Source organism: Oncorhynchus kisutch, linkage group LG8, assembly GCF_002021735.2.
Source record: "Oncorhynchus kisutch isolate 150728-3 linkage group LG8, Okis_V2, whole genome shotgun sequence".
NCBI lineage: Eukaryota > Metazoa > Chordata > Actinopteri > Salmoniformes > Salmonidae > Oncorhynchus > Oncorhynchus kisutch.
Genome location: NC_034181.2, coordinates 23,839,310 through 23,858,270, shown reverse-complemented (window position 1 = coordinate 23,858,270; position 18,961 = coordinate 23,839,310). Strand labels below are relative to the sequence as shown.

General features: G+C 43.2%; 1 pseudogene; it reads right to left on the bottom strand.

The window, feature by feature from the left end:
- Nucleotides 1-3,224: 3,224 nt before the first annotated feature.
- Nucleotides 3,225-18,961, bottom strand: part of LOC109894922 (piwi-like protein 2) — a 34,360-nt pseudogene continuing 18,623 nt past the window's right edge.

The window sequence follows — 18,961 nt, the reverse complement described above, 5'->3', positions numbered from 1 at the left end:
TGGTAGTAGAGAGAACAGTCTATGACTGGGGTGGCTGGGGTCTTTTATCATTTTTAGGGCCTTCCTCAGACACCGCCTGGTGTAGAGGTCCTGGATGGCAGGCAGCTTAGCCCCAGTGATGTACTGGGCCGTACGCATTACCCTCTGTTTATGTCTCTGTGTCCAGTATGTTATAAGTTATAGGTACTTTTGCAAGCCAATGCAAACTAGTGTTACCCATAAACTTCCAGTCATTGTGTTATCTAGAAGCATGCTAGTCCCGAAGTATCCCTTTAATATAGTATCCCTTTAATCCAGACATTAATATGCTTTAGAATGATATATATATTGGAGTAACATATAAGTCAATAGCCCTATTTGGACTAGGGTGGAATAATTTCCTGGTATTTTAAAAATGTTTCATCCTAATAATAAATCCCTCTTCTCTCAGGTAACCATGTATCTCCAACCAAAATCAAGTGTCATTCTGGTCACATCACTCCTCTACTCCAGCCTCCCAAAGGGTAACATGAGGCGCCCCACCTTCACCAGAACTGTTAAGTGGCAGGTACATTTTAAAATAGCTGACTTCAGAAAAACAACTAAACAAATCACCTTACATATTCAGACTGCATACTCAAAATGTAATTATGCTGTATTAAACTATACTTGTTTTTATATCATCCTATTCGCATGTCACCTTAGGTAAATGTTTGTTGTCCCCCACTACAAAGTAAGGTTTTGTGCGAAATAAATATTTTGGTTGAATGCATTCAGCAACTAACTAGATATCCCCTTTCTCTCATACAAAGCTTTAATTCTGACTTGCATGTCTCTCTGGATTCATCAACCCACTGTCTCCATCTGGTGGACACAATACATATCTACACCCAAATTTGGAATGGTCAACATCTGCCAAACTTTATTTAACTAGGCAAGTCAGTTAAGAACTAATTCTATTTACAATGACGACCCGGACGATGCTGGGCAAATTGTGCGCCGTCCTATGTGACTCCTAATCACGGCCGGTTGTGATACAGTGCCTTAGACGGCTGCACCACTCGGGAGTCCTACTTTACCAGTAAAGATTATAATACTAAACAGAGGGATGTTCACAGTCCACAGTTCTCCCCCCAGTTTGCAGTTCATCTGTAGCAGGATTTTCTGGGCATCGCTTCTCAGCTTTTGTGGTTGGTATAGCCCGGATGTTGATGGCCTACAAAGCCGAAGAGATTAACATTTATTTTTTAATTCAACTTTTAAATGTATTTTAGATTAACCTTGGCGTTAGGCTAAACAAGCAATTGAATCCTTTTTGTGTGCTCATGAAAACCTGGTTATTTTGTGAACATCTGGTTCCTTGCCTTTTCCCCTGAACCCTTCAGTATTCTGATAGGACCTGAGATGAAGGCTATGCAAAATAGTGCTGGCACCCATCCATGTTATTTACTTTTGCTTATTGTATGTTGTGTGTTGCCGAGTAGACTATCCTGACTAAATGAAGATGAATACTGAATTGTCTGGAGATGTGGCCGTATCAACCTGAGAGGGCACTGGACTCTGGATGCAGTAGAGCTTATTGATGGCGCAGTAGAGGTCGTCTCTGTTGCCTGTCATGATGCACACCACCAACTGCACATTGGGCTGAACTTTTTTTCACAAAAACATTTACAGGACACTAGTTCCTCTGCCTGCTCAGCAAAGCAGGTAGAATTTGGCCCAGCAGTTCATGTGGATCTGATAGACAAACATAACAGGCCAGAGGAGAATATAGCAGTCAGATTCACTCTATGTAGTGAACTATTTTTGTCCAAAGCCAGACTGATTTCAGTTTATTTTTCTTCAATATATTTTTTTAAGTGGCTGCATAGGACATTAAATGTCCTTACTTAGTCCCGAGTGGGGCGTAAATATCCGCAATCAACCCCAAAACAGACTGCAGCGGTCCAGCGCAGAGCTCACAGCCTACCTCAATGAAGATGCCATCGGAGGAGACTATAACCTACTGGCAAGGTGGAGCGGATATTGTCACTTACCAGTCATGGCCAACTTCGCCCAAAAAAGACCTGTGTATCTGTGCAACAAGCACTCAGTCTGAACATGTTACCTGTAAAGCAGGCAATATTGTCACTCCACCCCAAAAACTTAAACCAAAAAAGGTGAACATGCTGTTGTTTCTTGCAATAAACCTTTAGGTAGGTCTAAGACAACAACAATAACTAGACCCAATTGACCGCCTACCTGGCCTGGCGCATGAAAATGTAGGAAAGTGTTTTTATATCCATTGTGAATAGAGTTAAACTATAGTTCCTCATAGTAAGCTATTTGAAAAACCTTTCCAATAATCACCAATCTTAGGTGTGAAAGAACAATGGAAGTGATTGGCCTTTTATAAACTGGGTGGTTCGAGCCCTGAAAGCTGATTGGCTGACAGCTGTGGTATATCACACCATATACTACAGGTATTACTTTTTTTTACTGTTCTAATTACATTGGTAACCCGTTTATAATAGCAATAAGGCACCTCTGGGGCTTGTGGTATATGGCCAATATACCACGGCTAAGGATTGTGTCCAGGCACTCCGCAATGCGTCGTGCATAAGAACAGCCCTTAGCCATGGTATATTGGCCATACACCACACCCCCTCGTGCCTTTTTGCTTAAATAGGCCATGAGTTCTATGCGTCCATTTCTTTAGCCACCAATGGATCACAGTGTATCAATGTGTCCATATGGCAGAGGCTGGTGATCTCACACTAGTGGACATTTAACTTTAAGATTATAATTTGAATTCAGATTTTTATGATAATGATTGAGAAATTTAAATATTATTATTGAAACTAAACTTTCTCCAGGTAATAGGCCAAACAGAAACCCTGCTGACACATTTACTGAAAATATAGGCTATGACCATCTTTTGTGGCATCAAGATTGATGATGGCTGTCAATTATCGTCGCTATTGTAACGGTATTCAGAGGTGGAAGAAGGATCGGACCAAAGCGCAGCGTGGTAAGTGTTCATGATGTAATATTTAATGAAACGAACTGAACACTGAAATACAAAACAATAAAGTGAATGAACGAAAACCGAAACAGTACTGTGTGGACCAAACACCTACAACTCAAAAGTGAAACCCAGGCTAACTAGGTATGATTCTCAATCAGGGACAACGATTGACAGCTGATTGAGAACCATACTAGGCCGAACTCAAAACCCCAACATAGAAAAACGTACATAAGACTGCCCACCCAACTCACGCCCTGACCATACTAAAACAAAGACAAGACAAAGGAACTAAGGTCAGAACGTGACAGCTATAGGATGCAATCATAATGTCGCCCAAGCAATAGTAAGCTAGTCATTCCCCTGACATTAGTGGGCTGTACTTGAACCTTTGACCCGGTGACTCACATAGCTGATTAAAGCATCCCTGACAACCTCCCTGGACCAGCTGACATCAGCTCCGGTGACAAAGGACGCTGACTGTAGACAGACGGTCTCCAGGGGAAGAATTCTTCCTGTAACCTAGATGAACCAACAGAATAGTTCATAGTACTTTTTATAGTTACACAAAGAAAGGCTTGTGAGCCTGTATGCATGGAACATCTCAAGGGGGGGAGAAAAAAAGAAGAAAAAGTCCTTTTACAAGTGCTTGTAAAACCAGAGAGTACTGGATACATACTCTGTCCTCAATCAAAGTAGTAAGATCACGTTAAATATTCTTTACCCTTGAGTCCATTTAACTCGGCAGGAATTTTAGAAGACTTGAACTATTCTAACCCATTAGGAGCTGCCAGCAGGTCACTGCCAAATGTTTATCAACTGAGATTTACTCTTGGGAATGTATTTTATTACTCAACTTTTAAAAGCAGCTTTGAGACAATTTATGACATCCTCTTGTGGTTAAACTTTGAAGGAAAAGCCATTTGTTCTAAGTTATTTTTCGAAAGCTAAACTCAGCTTCAACGTGGCCCCTGGGAGCTGTGTTGGTAGGCTTTCTGCACACAGGACGAGCCTAATAAACCTAAACATAGCGATTGTAGAGCCCGACCGATATAGGATTTTTGGGTCCGATTAGTGATTTTAGGGAGGCAAAAGTTACCTATTACCAATATGTTTTTTTAGAGGTGGAATAAAAAAATCATACATTTTTTTCACATTGTGCCTCAAAAGGATTAACTGATACTCCAAATGATGATTTCTTAACTAAATATTACAATTTAAGAACATTTTATTTGTGGATTACATGATCACCACCAAAAAGCAACTATATCCTCTACAAATACAAAACATATACAAATTTATTTTTAAATACCTTAGGTAAAACATACAGATTTGTCTATGGCAGTAGATAAGAATGCAGAAGTGTTTGTGCTGAAGGGCTGAATGAATTTAACTTAGTCTCAAAGTAAATCTGAAACTGCACTTTATTAAAACATCAGCACAACACTACATAACGAGATACCTAAAACGACAACATAGCATGGCAGCCACACATGACAGCATGGCAGCAACACATGACAGCATGGCAGCAACACATGACAGCATGGCAGCCACACATGACAGCAACACATGACAGCATGACAGCAACACATGACAGCATGGCCGCAACACATGACAGCATGGCCGCAACACATGACAGCAACACATGACAGCATGACAGCAACACATGACAGCATGACAGCAACACATGACAGCAACACATGACAGCATGACAGCAACACATGACAGCATGACAGCAACACATGACAGCAACACATGACAGCAACACATGACAGCATGACAGCAACACATGACAGCATGGCCGCAACACATGACAGCAACACATGACAGCATGACAGCAACACATGACAGCATGGCCGCAACACATGACAGCATGGCAGCAACACATGACGGCATGGCCGCAACACATGACAGCATGGCCGCAACACATGGCAGCATGGCCGCAACAGATGACAGCATGGCAGCAACACATGACGGCATGGCCGCAACACATGACAGCATGGCCGCAACACATGACAGCATGGCCACAACACATGACAGCATGGCAGCAACACATGACAGCATGGCCGCAACACATGACAGCATGGCCGCAACACATGACAGCATGGCAGCAACACATGACAGCATGGCAGCAACACATGACAGCATGGCAGCAACACATGACAGCATGGCAGCAACACATGACAGCATGGCCGCAACACATGACAGCAACACATGACAGCATGACAGCAACACATGACAGCATGGCCGCAACACATGACAGCATGGCAGCAACACATGACGGCATGGCCGCAACACATGACAGCATGGCCGCAACACATGACAGCATGGCCGCAACAGATGACAGCATGGCAGCAACACATGACGGCATGGCCGCAACACATGACAGCATGGCCGCAACACATGACAGCATGGCCACAACACATGACAGCATGGCAGCAACACATGACAGCATGGCCGCAACACATGACAGCATGGCCGCAACACATGACAGCATGGCCGCAACACATGACGGCATGGCAGCAACACATGACGGCATGGCCGCAACACATGACAGCATGGCCGCAACACATGACAGCATGGCAGCAACACATGACGGCATGGCCGCAACACATGACGGCATGGCCGCAACACATGACGGCATGGCCGCAACACATGAAGAACATATCAAGACTGTTTCAAAGCTTTTTTCCATCTACGTAACATTGCAAAAATCTGAAACTTTCTGTCCAAAGACGATGTAGAAAAATGAATCCATGCTTTTGTCACTTCTAGGTTAGACTACTGCAATGCTCTACTTTCCGGCTACCCGGATAAAGCACGAAATAAACTTCAGTTAGTGCTAAATACGGCTGCTAGAATCCTGACTAGAACCAAAAAATTTGATCATATTACTCGAGTGCTAGTCTCCCTACACTGACTTCCTGTCAAGGCAAGGGCGGCTGATTTCAAGGTTTTACTGCTAACCTACAAAGCATTACATGGGCTTGCTCCTACCGATCTCTCTGATTTGGTCCTGCCGTACATACCTACACTACGGTCACAAGACGCAGGCCTCCTAATTGTCCCTAGAATTTCTAAGCAAACAGCTGGAGGCAGGGCTTTCTTCTATAGAGCTCCATTTTTATGGAATGGTCTGCCTACCCATGTGAGAGACGCAAACTCGGTCTCAACCTTTAAGTCTTTACTGAATGCTCATCTCTTCAGGGGGTCATATGATTGAGTGTAGTCTGGCCCAGGAGTGTGAAGGTGAACGGAAAGGCTCTGGAGCAATGAACCGCCCTTGCTGTCTCTGCCTGGCCGGTTCCCCTCTTTCCACTGGGATTGTCTGCCTCTAACCCTAATACAGGGGCTGAGTCACTGGCTTACTGGGGCTCTTCATACCGTCCCTAGGAGGGGTGCGTCACTTGAGTGGGTTGAGTCACTGATGTGATCTTCCTGTCTGGGTTGGCGCCCCCCCCTGGGTTGTGCCGCGGCGGAGATCTTTGTGGGCTATACTCGGCCTTGTCTCAGGATGGTAAGTTGGTGGTTGAAGATATCCCTCGAGTGGTGTGGGGGCTGTGCTTTGGCAAAGTGGGTGGAGTTATATCCTTCCTGTTTGGCCATCGGATGGGGCCACAGTGTCTCCTGACCCCTCCTGTCTCAGCCTCCAGTATTTATGCTGCAGTAGTTTATGTGTCGGGGGGCTAGGGTCAGTTTGTTATATCTGGAGTACTTCTCCTGTCCTTTCCGGTGTCCTATGTGAATTTAAGTATGCTCTCTCTAATTCTCTCTTTCTTTCTCTCTCTCGGAGGACCTGAGCCCTAGGGCCATGCCTCAGGACTACTTGACATGATGACTCCTTGCTGTCGCCAGTCCACCTGGCCGTGCTGCTGCTACAGTTTCAACTGTTCTGCCTGTGACTATTATTATTTGACCATGCTGGTCATTTATGAACATTTGAACATCTTGGCCACGTTCTGTTATAATCTCCACCCGGCACAGCCAGAAGAGGACTGGCCACCCCACATAACCTGGTTCCTCTCTAGGTTTCTTCCTATGTTTTGGCCTTTCTAGGGAGTTTTTCCTAGCCACCGTGCTTCTACACCTGCATTGCTTGCTGTTTGGGGTTTTAGGCTGGGTTTCTGTACAACACTTTGAGATATCAGCTGAGGTACGAAGGGCTATATAAATAAATTTGATTTGATGACAGCATGGCCGCAACACATGACAGCATGGCAGCAACACATGACAGCATGGCCGCAGCACAAAACATGGTCAAAACATTATTGGGCACAGACAACATCAAAGGGTAAGAAGGTAGAGACAACAATACATCACATGAAGTAACCACAACTGTCAGGGATGTGTGTGCCTTGGGGAACTTTCACAGAATATGACTGGCAGAACAGGTGTTGTGTGTGGAGGATAAGGGCTGCAGTAGATATCTCAGATAAGGGGGAATGAGGCCTAAGAGGTTTAAAAAATATATATATATATTTTACCTTTATTTAACCAGGTAGGCAAGTTGAGAACAAGTTCTCATTTAGAATTGCGACCTGTCCAAGATAAAGCAAAGCAGTTCGACAGATACAACGACACAGAGTTACACATGGAGTAAAACAAACATACAGTCAATAATACAGTATAAACAAGTCTATATACAATGTGAGCAAATGAGGTGAGAAGGGAGGTAAAGGCAAAAAAGGCCATGGTGGCAAAGTAAATACAATATAGCAAGTAAAACACTGGAATGGTAGTTTTGCAATGGAAGAATGTGCAAAGTAGAAATAAAAATAATAGGGTATAATAGGGTTTAATAAATAAGCATCCACCAGTGGGTCTTGCGACGGGTATACAGAGATTACCAATTTACAGACGATTGTAGAGTGCAGTGATGGCCGAATGGTAAAGAACATCTAGCCGCTCGAGAGCACTCTTACCCGCTGATCTATAAATTACTTCTCTGTAATCTAGCATGGGTAGGATGGTCATCTGAATCAGTGTTAGTTTGGCAGCTGGGGTGAAAGAGGAGCGATTACGATAGAGGAAACTGTCTAGCCATACTCCCAAGTACTTGTATGAGGTGACTACCTCAAGCTCTATACCCTCAGTGGTAGTAATCACACCTGTGGGGAGATTCTTCTTACCAAACCATATGACCTTTGTTTTGGTGTTCAAGGTTAAGGGCAGAGAAAGCTTATTGGACACTAAGAAAGCTTTGTTGTAGAGCGTTTAACACTCAGCTGGCCCCTCCACGGATTTTAAGACTACACTACAGTGCTTTACAACAGTCAAATGTCATGTAAAGAAACAATTTATGACAACCGTGCAATGAGAGCTTGTTCAGAGATAATTTTCAGGAGATTGTAAACTCCATTGGAATCATTCCCATTGTGTATGTTCCCATGCATTGTCAATGGACCGCATGGTGCATTCTGGGCAATTCTAGGACAAGAAGCGCTGTCCTTCACAGGAATGTATGGGAGTCAATTGTGCGCCAGCTCAAAAAAACAACATTAGCATGAATTTCGTCAACAAGTAAAACGTAAATATTTTCAGAGATTTGAGACAATTAACTTGTTCTCTGTAATATCGCATAGCTTTGAAATTGTTACATTACGTACTTTCATGGAAAATAGGCTGGTTTCTCGATTCATATCCTGATTTTGAGGGATTGCTTGACGATAAGCTTAGCAACCACGTGACTCAGCATGGCAACATGAACACTGCGCCAACTAACTAAGCCCACTAACATAATAGCCCTAGACAGTAACAGTGTTGTTTTTGTATGAAGGATGAGTCAGTGTTGACTTTGGCGCCAGTCCAGTGTTTGCACATATGTAGCACAGATTGCTTGCTAGCTAGCTAGGCTAACTACCTTTCTGGCAAGATAGAGCTTAATTACATTGCTGGTTAGCTAACGTAAACTCACCCCATTCTGTACAAATGTGCACAACCGCGACATTCAAACGAGGCTGCAAAGAAAATTAATGGGACTGTGTTGACTTCAAAATCTGGGGTGTGAACTACGTTTCTATTCAAGCGTTGATCGACATGGTAATGGCTCTATAGTTTTGGAGAAACGTTGAATAAATTGACCCTCCGTTACATCGTGACGTGTCATGCCGTAACATACAGCACGCATAAAGCAACTATTTCTGTCTTACAATCTCTCCACCAGGTGTAGCACTTCTCATCGTTAAAAACAATAAATAGACAGTGACGGGGTAAGGGGGGATACCATCATCACTGCATGCGATCATGACTCTCAAAGCCTCTGTTTACTTCTGAAGATCACTTATGCAACGCCCTAACAACCCGATTCAAATTCGACACAAACCGTCAAATATGTATGTAATGACACATTATATAAACTCTTTATAGTGTTTTATATACATTTTAGAGGCGAAAAGGTACTAAATTGGACAGATTGAGTGAAAGGCTGAATGATGTTCAATGAGCAGCTCAGAGCCCCCTCTTCAGGCAACCATTGAAACATTCTAAAAAATAACTGCAAATGAGCACACGTATTTGTTAATTCTATGTACACAATATCGGTGCTTTAAATGGTGGAATAAAGACTGATACAAATGTTTCTGTGAAAGGCTAACATCTGCAGATAATATCAGTCGGGCTCTAATTAATTGTGCATTTAATTTAACACGCGACTGACCTATTGCTGTCCATTTCACTTGATAGATTTCACAAATGACGATCCAGCATCCAAACATTTTTTAAGAGTAATGTGTGAGTGAGCATGTCTAATGATCTGTGTGGAGCCTCACCACCAGATAAATGACTGTTAATTTTATGTGCGACTTCAGCTACACAACACATTTCCGTCAAATGTTGATTCTTTAACTGTGCTGTGTGTATCCTCACCCCCAGGATGTCTTGGCTGATCTCCAGCCCCCAGTGTGCCAACTCCATCTGGGCCTCTGGGTTGGTGTTCTTCAGGAGCTGCTTCCGGGAGTGGGTGTGCTGCTCACTACTCACTCACATTGATGTGCATTGTCAGGTCCTGGGACGGTTAAACCGTCACTTTCATTTTATAACAATATAATTACTCTGACTTTTCCCTTCCCATTTAATCTCTGACGTGTCTGGGTTCAAATAGTATTTGTTTCCCCATCCCCAATACTTGGAGCACTACATTCAGCCTGTCTGGATTGCCAGCTGGGTTTATGGTGTACCATTTTTGGATTATTCAATTTATTTAATTGAGGCAGGAAAACTCAAGTAAGCACAACATTTGAAAGAAAACAATAGTAACCAGCTAATGTGTTATCAAATGCTGCGTTATCAAAATCACTGTGCTGCCTTTATGGACTGTGGATGTCACAGAATGTAAATGTCACAGAAAACCCCCCAGGGAATAGAATGCATTGCTGACACAATGATTTTACCGTCATGGCTCGGAAGTCCGTTCTCATTTTGTCAGGGATTCCAGTCATGAAGGAGAGCTCAGGCAGAAGCAGGATCATGCCGGTTATGACTTGCTGTAAGATAAAAACACTAAATTAAATAGAACGCATTGTATCTATATGGAGAAGAATGTCTCCAACTCCTCAATAGAAACTCAAAACGACTATTTATAAAGCATGTGTGATAGTAGAACATCAGTAAGAGCTATGAAAACAGAGTATGTTGAGATTAATCCCAACACTGACTCGCCCCATAAGGTGGCCTTCTGTTTCAGGGTTGTTGGGTGTGTTAGTGTCAGCAAACGTGTCCTGCGGAATATTTGTATCTTTCCCCCTTGCTTGGACCTCTTTTTGGGTGGATGGATAAGAATGGGTTGGGCCATATCTTTTATGGTGATGCCGTAGTTTTTGCTGTTCATATTACAGGAAAAAGGTTGTAATACACACATAGGAAATGCACTTGAATAACACACACGGCTCTGTTCAAAAACATAGATTAGTTGCCTGCTTGAGATTGAATGAATGGGCAACTTTAGACCCGGCCTTACCTGTAGTCGGCCATGTTGAAGGAATCTTTGAGGGATGCGGTAGGTGTGGTTGTTCTAGCGGGCGATGACAATGCTGCCAATCAGCTCTTTGGTGCACTCATCCCAGAAGCTCTCCCTGCTCTTCTGGTAGATCACTTTCCTGGGATGCAGAGGGGTCAAAAAGACAAAGGTTACCACTAAAGGCCCTGTAAGTCAGCCCAATTGTTTCCCAGCATATGTCCCTTTAGTGACCAAGACTAGACAACCCCTCAGTCTCACAAGTCCCTGAGGTTGTTTTGAAGTGGTTGAGGCATACTCGGTGTCCAAATCTCTATGAGCAGGCTGATGCACTTTCTGTGAGAACTTGTCAATATTTGTTGAAATATGAGTGTATCAGTGAAAATGCTATTTGTAAATATCTTTGGCAAAAAAGTGTTTTAAATTGGTATGAACTATAGTAGACAGTGCACCACGTGGGTATAAACACCATGTGTATGTATCTACACTGAGTATACCAAACATTAAGAACACCTTAATATTGACTTGCACCCCACAGTTGTGTCAAGTTGGCTGGATGTCCATTGGGTCGTGGACCATTCTCGATACACATGGAAAACTGTTGAGTGTGGAAAAACCCAGCAGCATTGCAGTTCTTGGCACAAACCGGTGCGCCTGGAACCTACTACCATACCACGTTCAAAGGCACTTAAATCTTTGTCTTACCGATTCACCCTCAATGGGACAAGTAAGGTGACATCAATAAGGATCATAGTTTTCACCTGGATTTACCTAGTCAGTCTGTCATGGAAAGAGCAGGTGTCCTTCATGTTTTGTACACTCAGTGTACACCTCAAAATATCTGTCCAGAGAACAGATTTATCATGCATATTTTAGAGTATTAAACAAGTTAGTCAGTGACGTCATGTAACCATTCTTCTAAATGGTTAGGTTGAACTCACATGCAGTCAAGGACGGAGTCGTTTCATAGCACTTTGTGGGACACATCCACCTGGAGGTACAGGCTTCTGCCAGTGTGCATTCTGCACATTGAGTAACCTGGCCACACCTGCAGCCTAGAATATGAAGATGGAAACCAAGTGGCTTGAGTCAGCTGCTATTATCCTAGAGATTTCAGTTGGAGTATAATTTCTCAGTCTGTGGACAATTTGAATTCCTTCCCGATGTTCCCAAGTATAATAGATGACTCCATGAAGAGAACAAGGGGAGATTAGCAAAATTCAGACGACATGGCTGCACTTAGGGCAGGTTTTCCCCCAGAGAACGTCTCTCATAGGTAGACCACAGGCCTTTAATAAAAACACCTCCAATTTCTCAAAATGTAAAAAGGTAAATTGGTGGTGGACCATTAGCAGCTCATATTGCAGCACTGGGGTGTATTTTTTTGAGACCAAATGGAAGACAACATACTGTAAACAGGGAGGGACTACCTGAACCTGTCCAATAAGAACCATTGTTTTCTGTTGTAAAATGTTTTGCTATGATGTGCCCTAATGAAGGCTGCATTGTTATTTCTACAGCAGATATTTTTCACAGGATTGTTGCTCTTTTTTTCCCTAACACATGTACTTACGTGAAAGTGACATGGTACTGATAGACTGCTTCGTTTCTGCAGCCAATGGTGATATGGTTTGAGCCTATGTGCAATGTTACTCTTTTAGTACCAATCTTTTGCAATGGTTTACTGAAAAAGGAGAAAATAACAGTTCAATGACTAGGTCTAACAGTCATAAAACACACAATTCATAATATAATGAGCTCCAACAGTATTGGGACAGTGACACATTTGTTGTTGTTTTGGCTCTGTACTCCAGCACTTTGGAATTGAGGGTATTTTCATCCTTATCGGGTGGACTGTTTTAGAAATGACAGCACAGCTTGTACATAGTACCCCCATTTTAGGGGACCAAAAGTATTGGGACAACAAAAAAGCAATTAGTTTGTTCGTTTTCACTCATTAGAATTGAGCTTTTAGTTTGCATTCTGGTAATAGCATTCTGGTAATAGCATTCTGGTAATAGCATTCTGGTAATAGCATTCTGGTAAGATAGGCTTTTCTTGCACTTTTAGTCCCCCTTGTCTGCTATGCTGTTAATACCGTAAATTCCGGGATAAGAGAAGGACGGTATGACAATATAGAAATCTGGATACCGCCCAAGCCTACCTTATAGTCCTTGGAACATTTCAAGTCCAAAGTGCTGGAGTAAAGAGCCAAAACAACAAGAATGGTCACTGTCCCAATAGTTTTGGAGCTCACTGTATACAAATACATTTCTGCCTCATCATTTGATTGCCTTCAACAACAGTAAAGTCATTTATAGCAACAATAACAACATAATTTACTTCATAACAATATATGTTTTCAGAACATGGTTTGACCAATACTGGTATTTAGTTACTATATGGATGGTACTTACCAGGTGGCCTCCATTTTAAGTTCTCCCTCAGTTGGACATCTACCTGGAGCCATGTGGGCCTCTTTGGGTGGGGAAGAGGGGAATCAGCGAAGACAGGATGGGGCCAGGAGGAAGAGCAGGGGCCACAGTGGGCCCCCTCCCAGTACCCAAGGGGGCATTGATGCTCGTCCCATTCCCATCATCTGAGATGGCAGACCTTGGCCAAGGAAGCTGCAGACAGAGACAGACACATTACACTTAGTTGATCAAAAACACCATCCACAACATAAGTGTGACATAATATGTAGGAGAAAAAAAAACGGAAAATATTTAAATATTTGTTTTTATATAACTAATAAGATCCATTATCTAATTCAATATTACTGCTTATCAATTTGTCTGAAGAGAATGGCTCTATTTGTATTGTCTGGCCTAGACAGTTCCTTGAATTATTATAGGGAATGAACCATGACAATGACAAATCACATTAGGGCTGCACAATTAATTGCAATATTGACATATGCAATACCCATATTGTAAGATATCTTTATCGCAATATTTTGAAACAGCCAAGCCTGGTCCTGGCCGTTCTGCGGCTCTAAGCAAGGCAAAAAAATTGCCCTCCCATACCCCTGCAAATCTAGAATAGTCCCAGTAAGATAAATGAAAAAAATCAGAACCAATCATAGACGTTTATAACTTGGTTGAAAGCCGGTCCAGACTACAACCCCAAAAATGTCGACCAGTCTGAACGACACAAAAAAAGAGGGGTGGTCTGGACAGGATAAAAAAAGACATCATTGATCACTGGGGTATAACCTACAATGTCAGCCTGCAATGAAATTGTATGAATGCCCATTCATGTGGTAGGCCTACTGTTTGTAAAACAGGCAGTTGCGTTGGCTTTATTAGTCCTGATTCTTGTGACTACTGGATTTGGCTATTTAACAATAGAACCACCTGGCCTTTCAGCATACAGTGCATTCAGAAAGGATTCAGACCTGCTGACTTTTTCCATATTTTGTAACGTTACAGCCTTATATAGCTGAAAATAGCTGTGCAGCAACGCTCCCCATCCAACCTGACCGAGCATGAGAGGATCTGCAAAGAAGAATGGGTGAAACTTGCCAAATACCAGTTTCTAGTACAACCTATTTTCTCTCCATATCCCCGGACTTCTACCGCAAGCTCTGGACATTTACACCTGGATCTTGCAGCTAGCTAGCTGCTATGCGAGTGACTATTGCGTACGTCGGTCCAGGAGCAAACATCAATTATTCCGGAGCTAGCCAGCTGAAGAGTTCCATCAGCCACTCCTGGGCTACAATCACCTATTCGGACCTGTTTTACTACTGATGCGGAGCCCCACAGGGCCTTCACGACTGGACTACCGACGTTATCTGCCCAAGGGAGTTATCCAACTGGCCCCTCTGTCGCGACGTAACCTGAACGCCCATCTGCGGCCCGCTAATCGTTAGCTGTCTTATCGGCTGTTATCTGAATAGGTCTATGCAACAATTTTCTTGGGTCACTATAACTATATCAATTTTGCCAATTGGATTGGTCCCCTCTACCACACGGAACCCCACTAATCTACTGACGGAAATGCACGAGGTGGCTAAAAACAGACCTCCATCCTCTGCTAGCTTGCTACCCATGGCCCGGCTAGCTGTCTGAATCACCGTGACTCCAACCAACCTCACTACTCACTGGACCCTTATGATCACTCGACTAAGCATGCCTCTCCATAATGTCAATATGCCTTGTCCAGTGCTGTTCTGGTTAGTGTTTATTGGCTTATTTCACTGTAGAGCCTCTAACCCTGCTCATTATACTTTATCCAACCTTTCAGTTCCACCACCCACACATGTGATGACATCACCTGGTTTCAATCATGTTTCTAGAGACAATATCTCTCTCGTCATCACTCAATGCCTAGGTTTACCTCCACTCTATTCACATCCTACCTGTTACTGTAATTTAATTATTCCAATATGTTTTCATTAATTGAATTTCCTTCATCTATTTTATGAGAATTGGTAAGATTCTTGTTTGCATAAAATAGACGGAGACCAGTCTTTTCAATAATAGGTTACAGAATTTATTCTCGGAGTGCGCTGCCACGTTACCACGAGCAACGGTTTATATACAATAACATGACGTCATTTCATTGCTTCTAAAATGAATCTCCTCCTCCTGACCGGGACAAAGGGAACTTTAAAAGTTCATTCAAAGTTCATTCCAACTCACTAACACAAGACACACAACACAACTGAATTAACTTTTGACTCCTCACCATTATCGATCACCACTTAGCTGACAGTTCTAATTAACAGAAAACCTAGGAATGCACTCACTGCCTTATCTAAAACACCCCAGAGCTCAGTTTCGTCGGTTCAACCATAGGTTAACTACCTTATCTGTTTACTTAATCCACAAACCATTCCTTTCTTCCTAGTTGGAATGGTGTTCATTAACTTTAATTACTCCTTGTCCGTGTCACAGGCGCTCACTTTTGATGACATCTGTAACCGTAATAGTCTTGGTTTCATGCATGTTAACATTAGTAGCCTCCTTCCTAAGTTTTTTTTAATTCACTGCTTTAGCACACTCTGCCAACCCGGATGTTCTAGCCGTGTCTGAATCCTGGCTTAGGAAGACCACCAAAAACTCTGAAATCTCCATCACTAACTACGACATTTTCAGACAAGATAGAACGGCCAAAGGGGGCGGTGTAGCAATCTACTGCAGAGATAGCCTGCAGAGTTCTGTCCTACTATCCAGGTCTGTACCCAAACAATTTGATCTTCTACTTTTAACAATCCAACTCTCTAAAAACAAGTCTCTCACCGTTGCCGCCTGCTATAGACCACCCTCTGCCCCCAGCTGTGCTCTGGACACCATATGTGAACTGATTGCCCCCCATCTATCTTCAGAGCTCGTGCTGCTAGGTGACCTAAACTGGAACATGCTTAACACCCCAACCATCCTGCAATCTAAGCTTGATGCCCTCAATCTCACACAAATTATCAATGAACCTACCAGGTATCACCCCAAAACCGTTAACACGGGCACCCTCAGATATCATCCTAACCAACTTGCCCTCTAAATACACCTCTGCTGTTTGCGGTTAAGCGACCTCCACTAATCACTGTCAAACGCTCCCTGAAACACTTCAGCGAGCAGGCCTTTCTAATCGACCTGACCCAGGTATCCTGGAAGGATATTGACCTCATCCCGTCAGTAGAGGATGCCTGGATAATATTTTTTTAAATGCCTTCCTCACCATCTTAAATAAGCATGCCCCATTCAAGAAATTTAGATCCAGGAACAGATATAGCCCGTGGTTCTCTCCAGACCTGACTGCCCTTAGCCACAGTGATATGCAACTTTTCAGGGAAGTTAGGAACCAATATATACAAGCAGTTAGGAAAGCTAAGGCCAGGTTTTTCAAGCTGAATTTTTCATCCTGTAGCACAGACTCCAAAAAGTTTTGGGATACTGTAAAGTCCATGGAGAATAAGACCACCTCCTACCAGCTGCCCACTGCACTGAGGCTAGGAAACACTTTCACCACCGATAAATCCACTACAATTGAGAATTTCAATAAGCATTTTTCTACGGCTGACCATGCTTTCCCCCTGGCTACCCCTACCCCGAGCAACTCGCCCAAGCCTCCCCATTTCTCCTTCACCCAAATACAGATAGCTGATGTTCTGAAAGAGCGGCAAAATCTGGACCGCTACAAATCAGCCGGGCTAGACAATCTGCACCCTCTCTTTCTAAATTGATCTGCCGAAATTGTTGCAACCCTTATCACTAGCCTGTTCAACCTCTCTTTCGTATCGTCTGAGATTCCCATAGATTGGAAAGCTGCCACGGTCATCCCCCTCTTCAAAGGGGGAGACCATCTAGACCCAAACTGCTACAGACCTATATATATCCCGCCCTGCCTTTCTAAGGTATTTGAACGGCAAGTTAACAAACAGTTTACCGACCATTTCGATTCCCACCGTACCTTCTCCGCTATGAAATCTGGTCGCAGAGCTGATCATGGGTGCACCTCAGCCACGCTCAAGGTCCTAAACGACATCATAACCGCCATCGATAAGAGACATTTACTGTGCAGCTGTATTCATCGACCTGGCTAAGGCTTTCGACTCTGTCAATCACAACATTCTTATTGGCAGACTCAACAGCCTTGGTTTCTCAAATGATTGCCTTGCCTGGTTCACCAACTACTTCTCTGATAGAGTTCAGTGTGTCAAAACGGAGGCCCTGTTGTCTGGACCTCTGGCAGTCTCTATGGGGGTGCCACAGGGTTCAATTCTCGGGCTGACTCTCTTCTCTGTATACATCAATGATGTCGCTCTTGCTGCTGGTGATTCTTTGATCCACCTCTACGCAGACAACACCATTCTGTATACCTCTGGCCCTTCTTTGGACTCTGTTAACTAACCTCCAGATGAGCTTCAATGCCATACAATTCTCCTTCCGTGGCCTCCAACTGCTCTTAAATGCAAGTAAAACAAAATGCATGCTCATCAACCGATCACTGCCTGCACATGCCCGCCCGTCCAGCATCACTACTCTGGACGGTTCTGACTTAGAATATGTGGACAACTACAAATACCTAGGTGTCTGGTTAGACTGTAAACTCTCCTTCCAGACTCACATCAAACATCTCCAATCCAAAGTTAAATCTAGAATTGGCTTCCTATTTCGCAAAAAAGCATCCTTCACTCATGCTGCCAAACATACCCTCGTAAAACTGACCATCCTACCGATCCTCGACTTCATCGATGTCATTTACAAAATAGCCTCCAATACCCTACTCAATAAATTGGATGCAGTCTATCACATTGCCATCCGTTTTGTCACCAAAGCCCCATATACTACCCACCACTGTGACCTGTACGCTCTCGTTGGCTGGCCTTCGCTTCATACTCGTCACCTCCAGGTCATCTACAAGATCCTGCTAGGTAAAGTCCCCCCTTATCTCAGCTCGCTGGTCACCATAGCAGCACCCACCTGTAGTACGCGCTCCAGCAGGTATATCTCTCTGGTCACCCCCAAAACCAATTCTTCCTTTAGCCGCCTCTCCTTCCAGTTCTCTGCTGCCAGCTGTCAGAGCTGTCAAACACATCTCCCTCACTAGCTTTAAGCACCAGCTGTCAGAACAGCTCACAGATTACTGCACCTGTACATAGCCCATCTATAATTTAGCCCAAACAACTACCTCTTCCCCTACTGGATTTAGTTATTTTGCTCCTTTGCACCCCATTATTTTTATTTCTCCTCTGCACATTCTTCCACTGCAAATCTACCAGTCCAGTGTTTTACTTGCTATATTGTATTTACTTCGCCACCATGGCCTTTTTTTTGCCTTTACCTTCCTTATCTCACCTCATTTGTTCACATCGTATATAGACTTATTTTTCTACTGTATTATTGACTGTATGTTTGTTTTACTCCATGTGTAACTGTACGTGTCAAACTGCTTTGCTTTATCTTGGCCAGGTCGCAATTTTAAATGAGAACTTGTTCTCAACTTTAACCTGGTTAAATAAAGGTGAAATAAAAATAAATTAAAAATCTATTTCATGGCCTACCTTCAAACTCAGTGCTGCT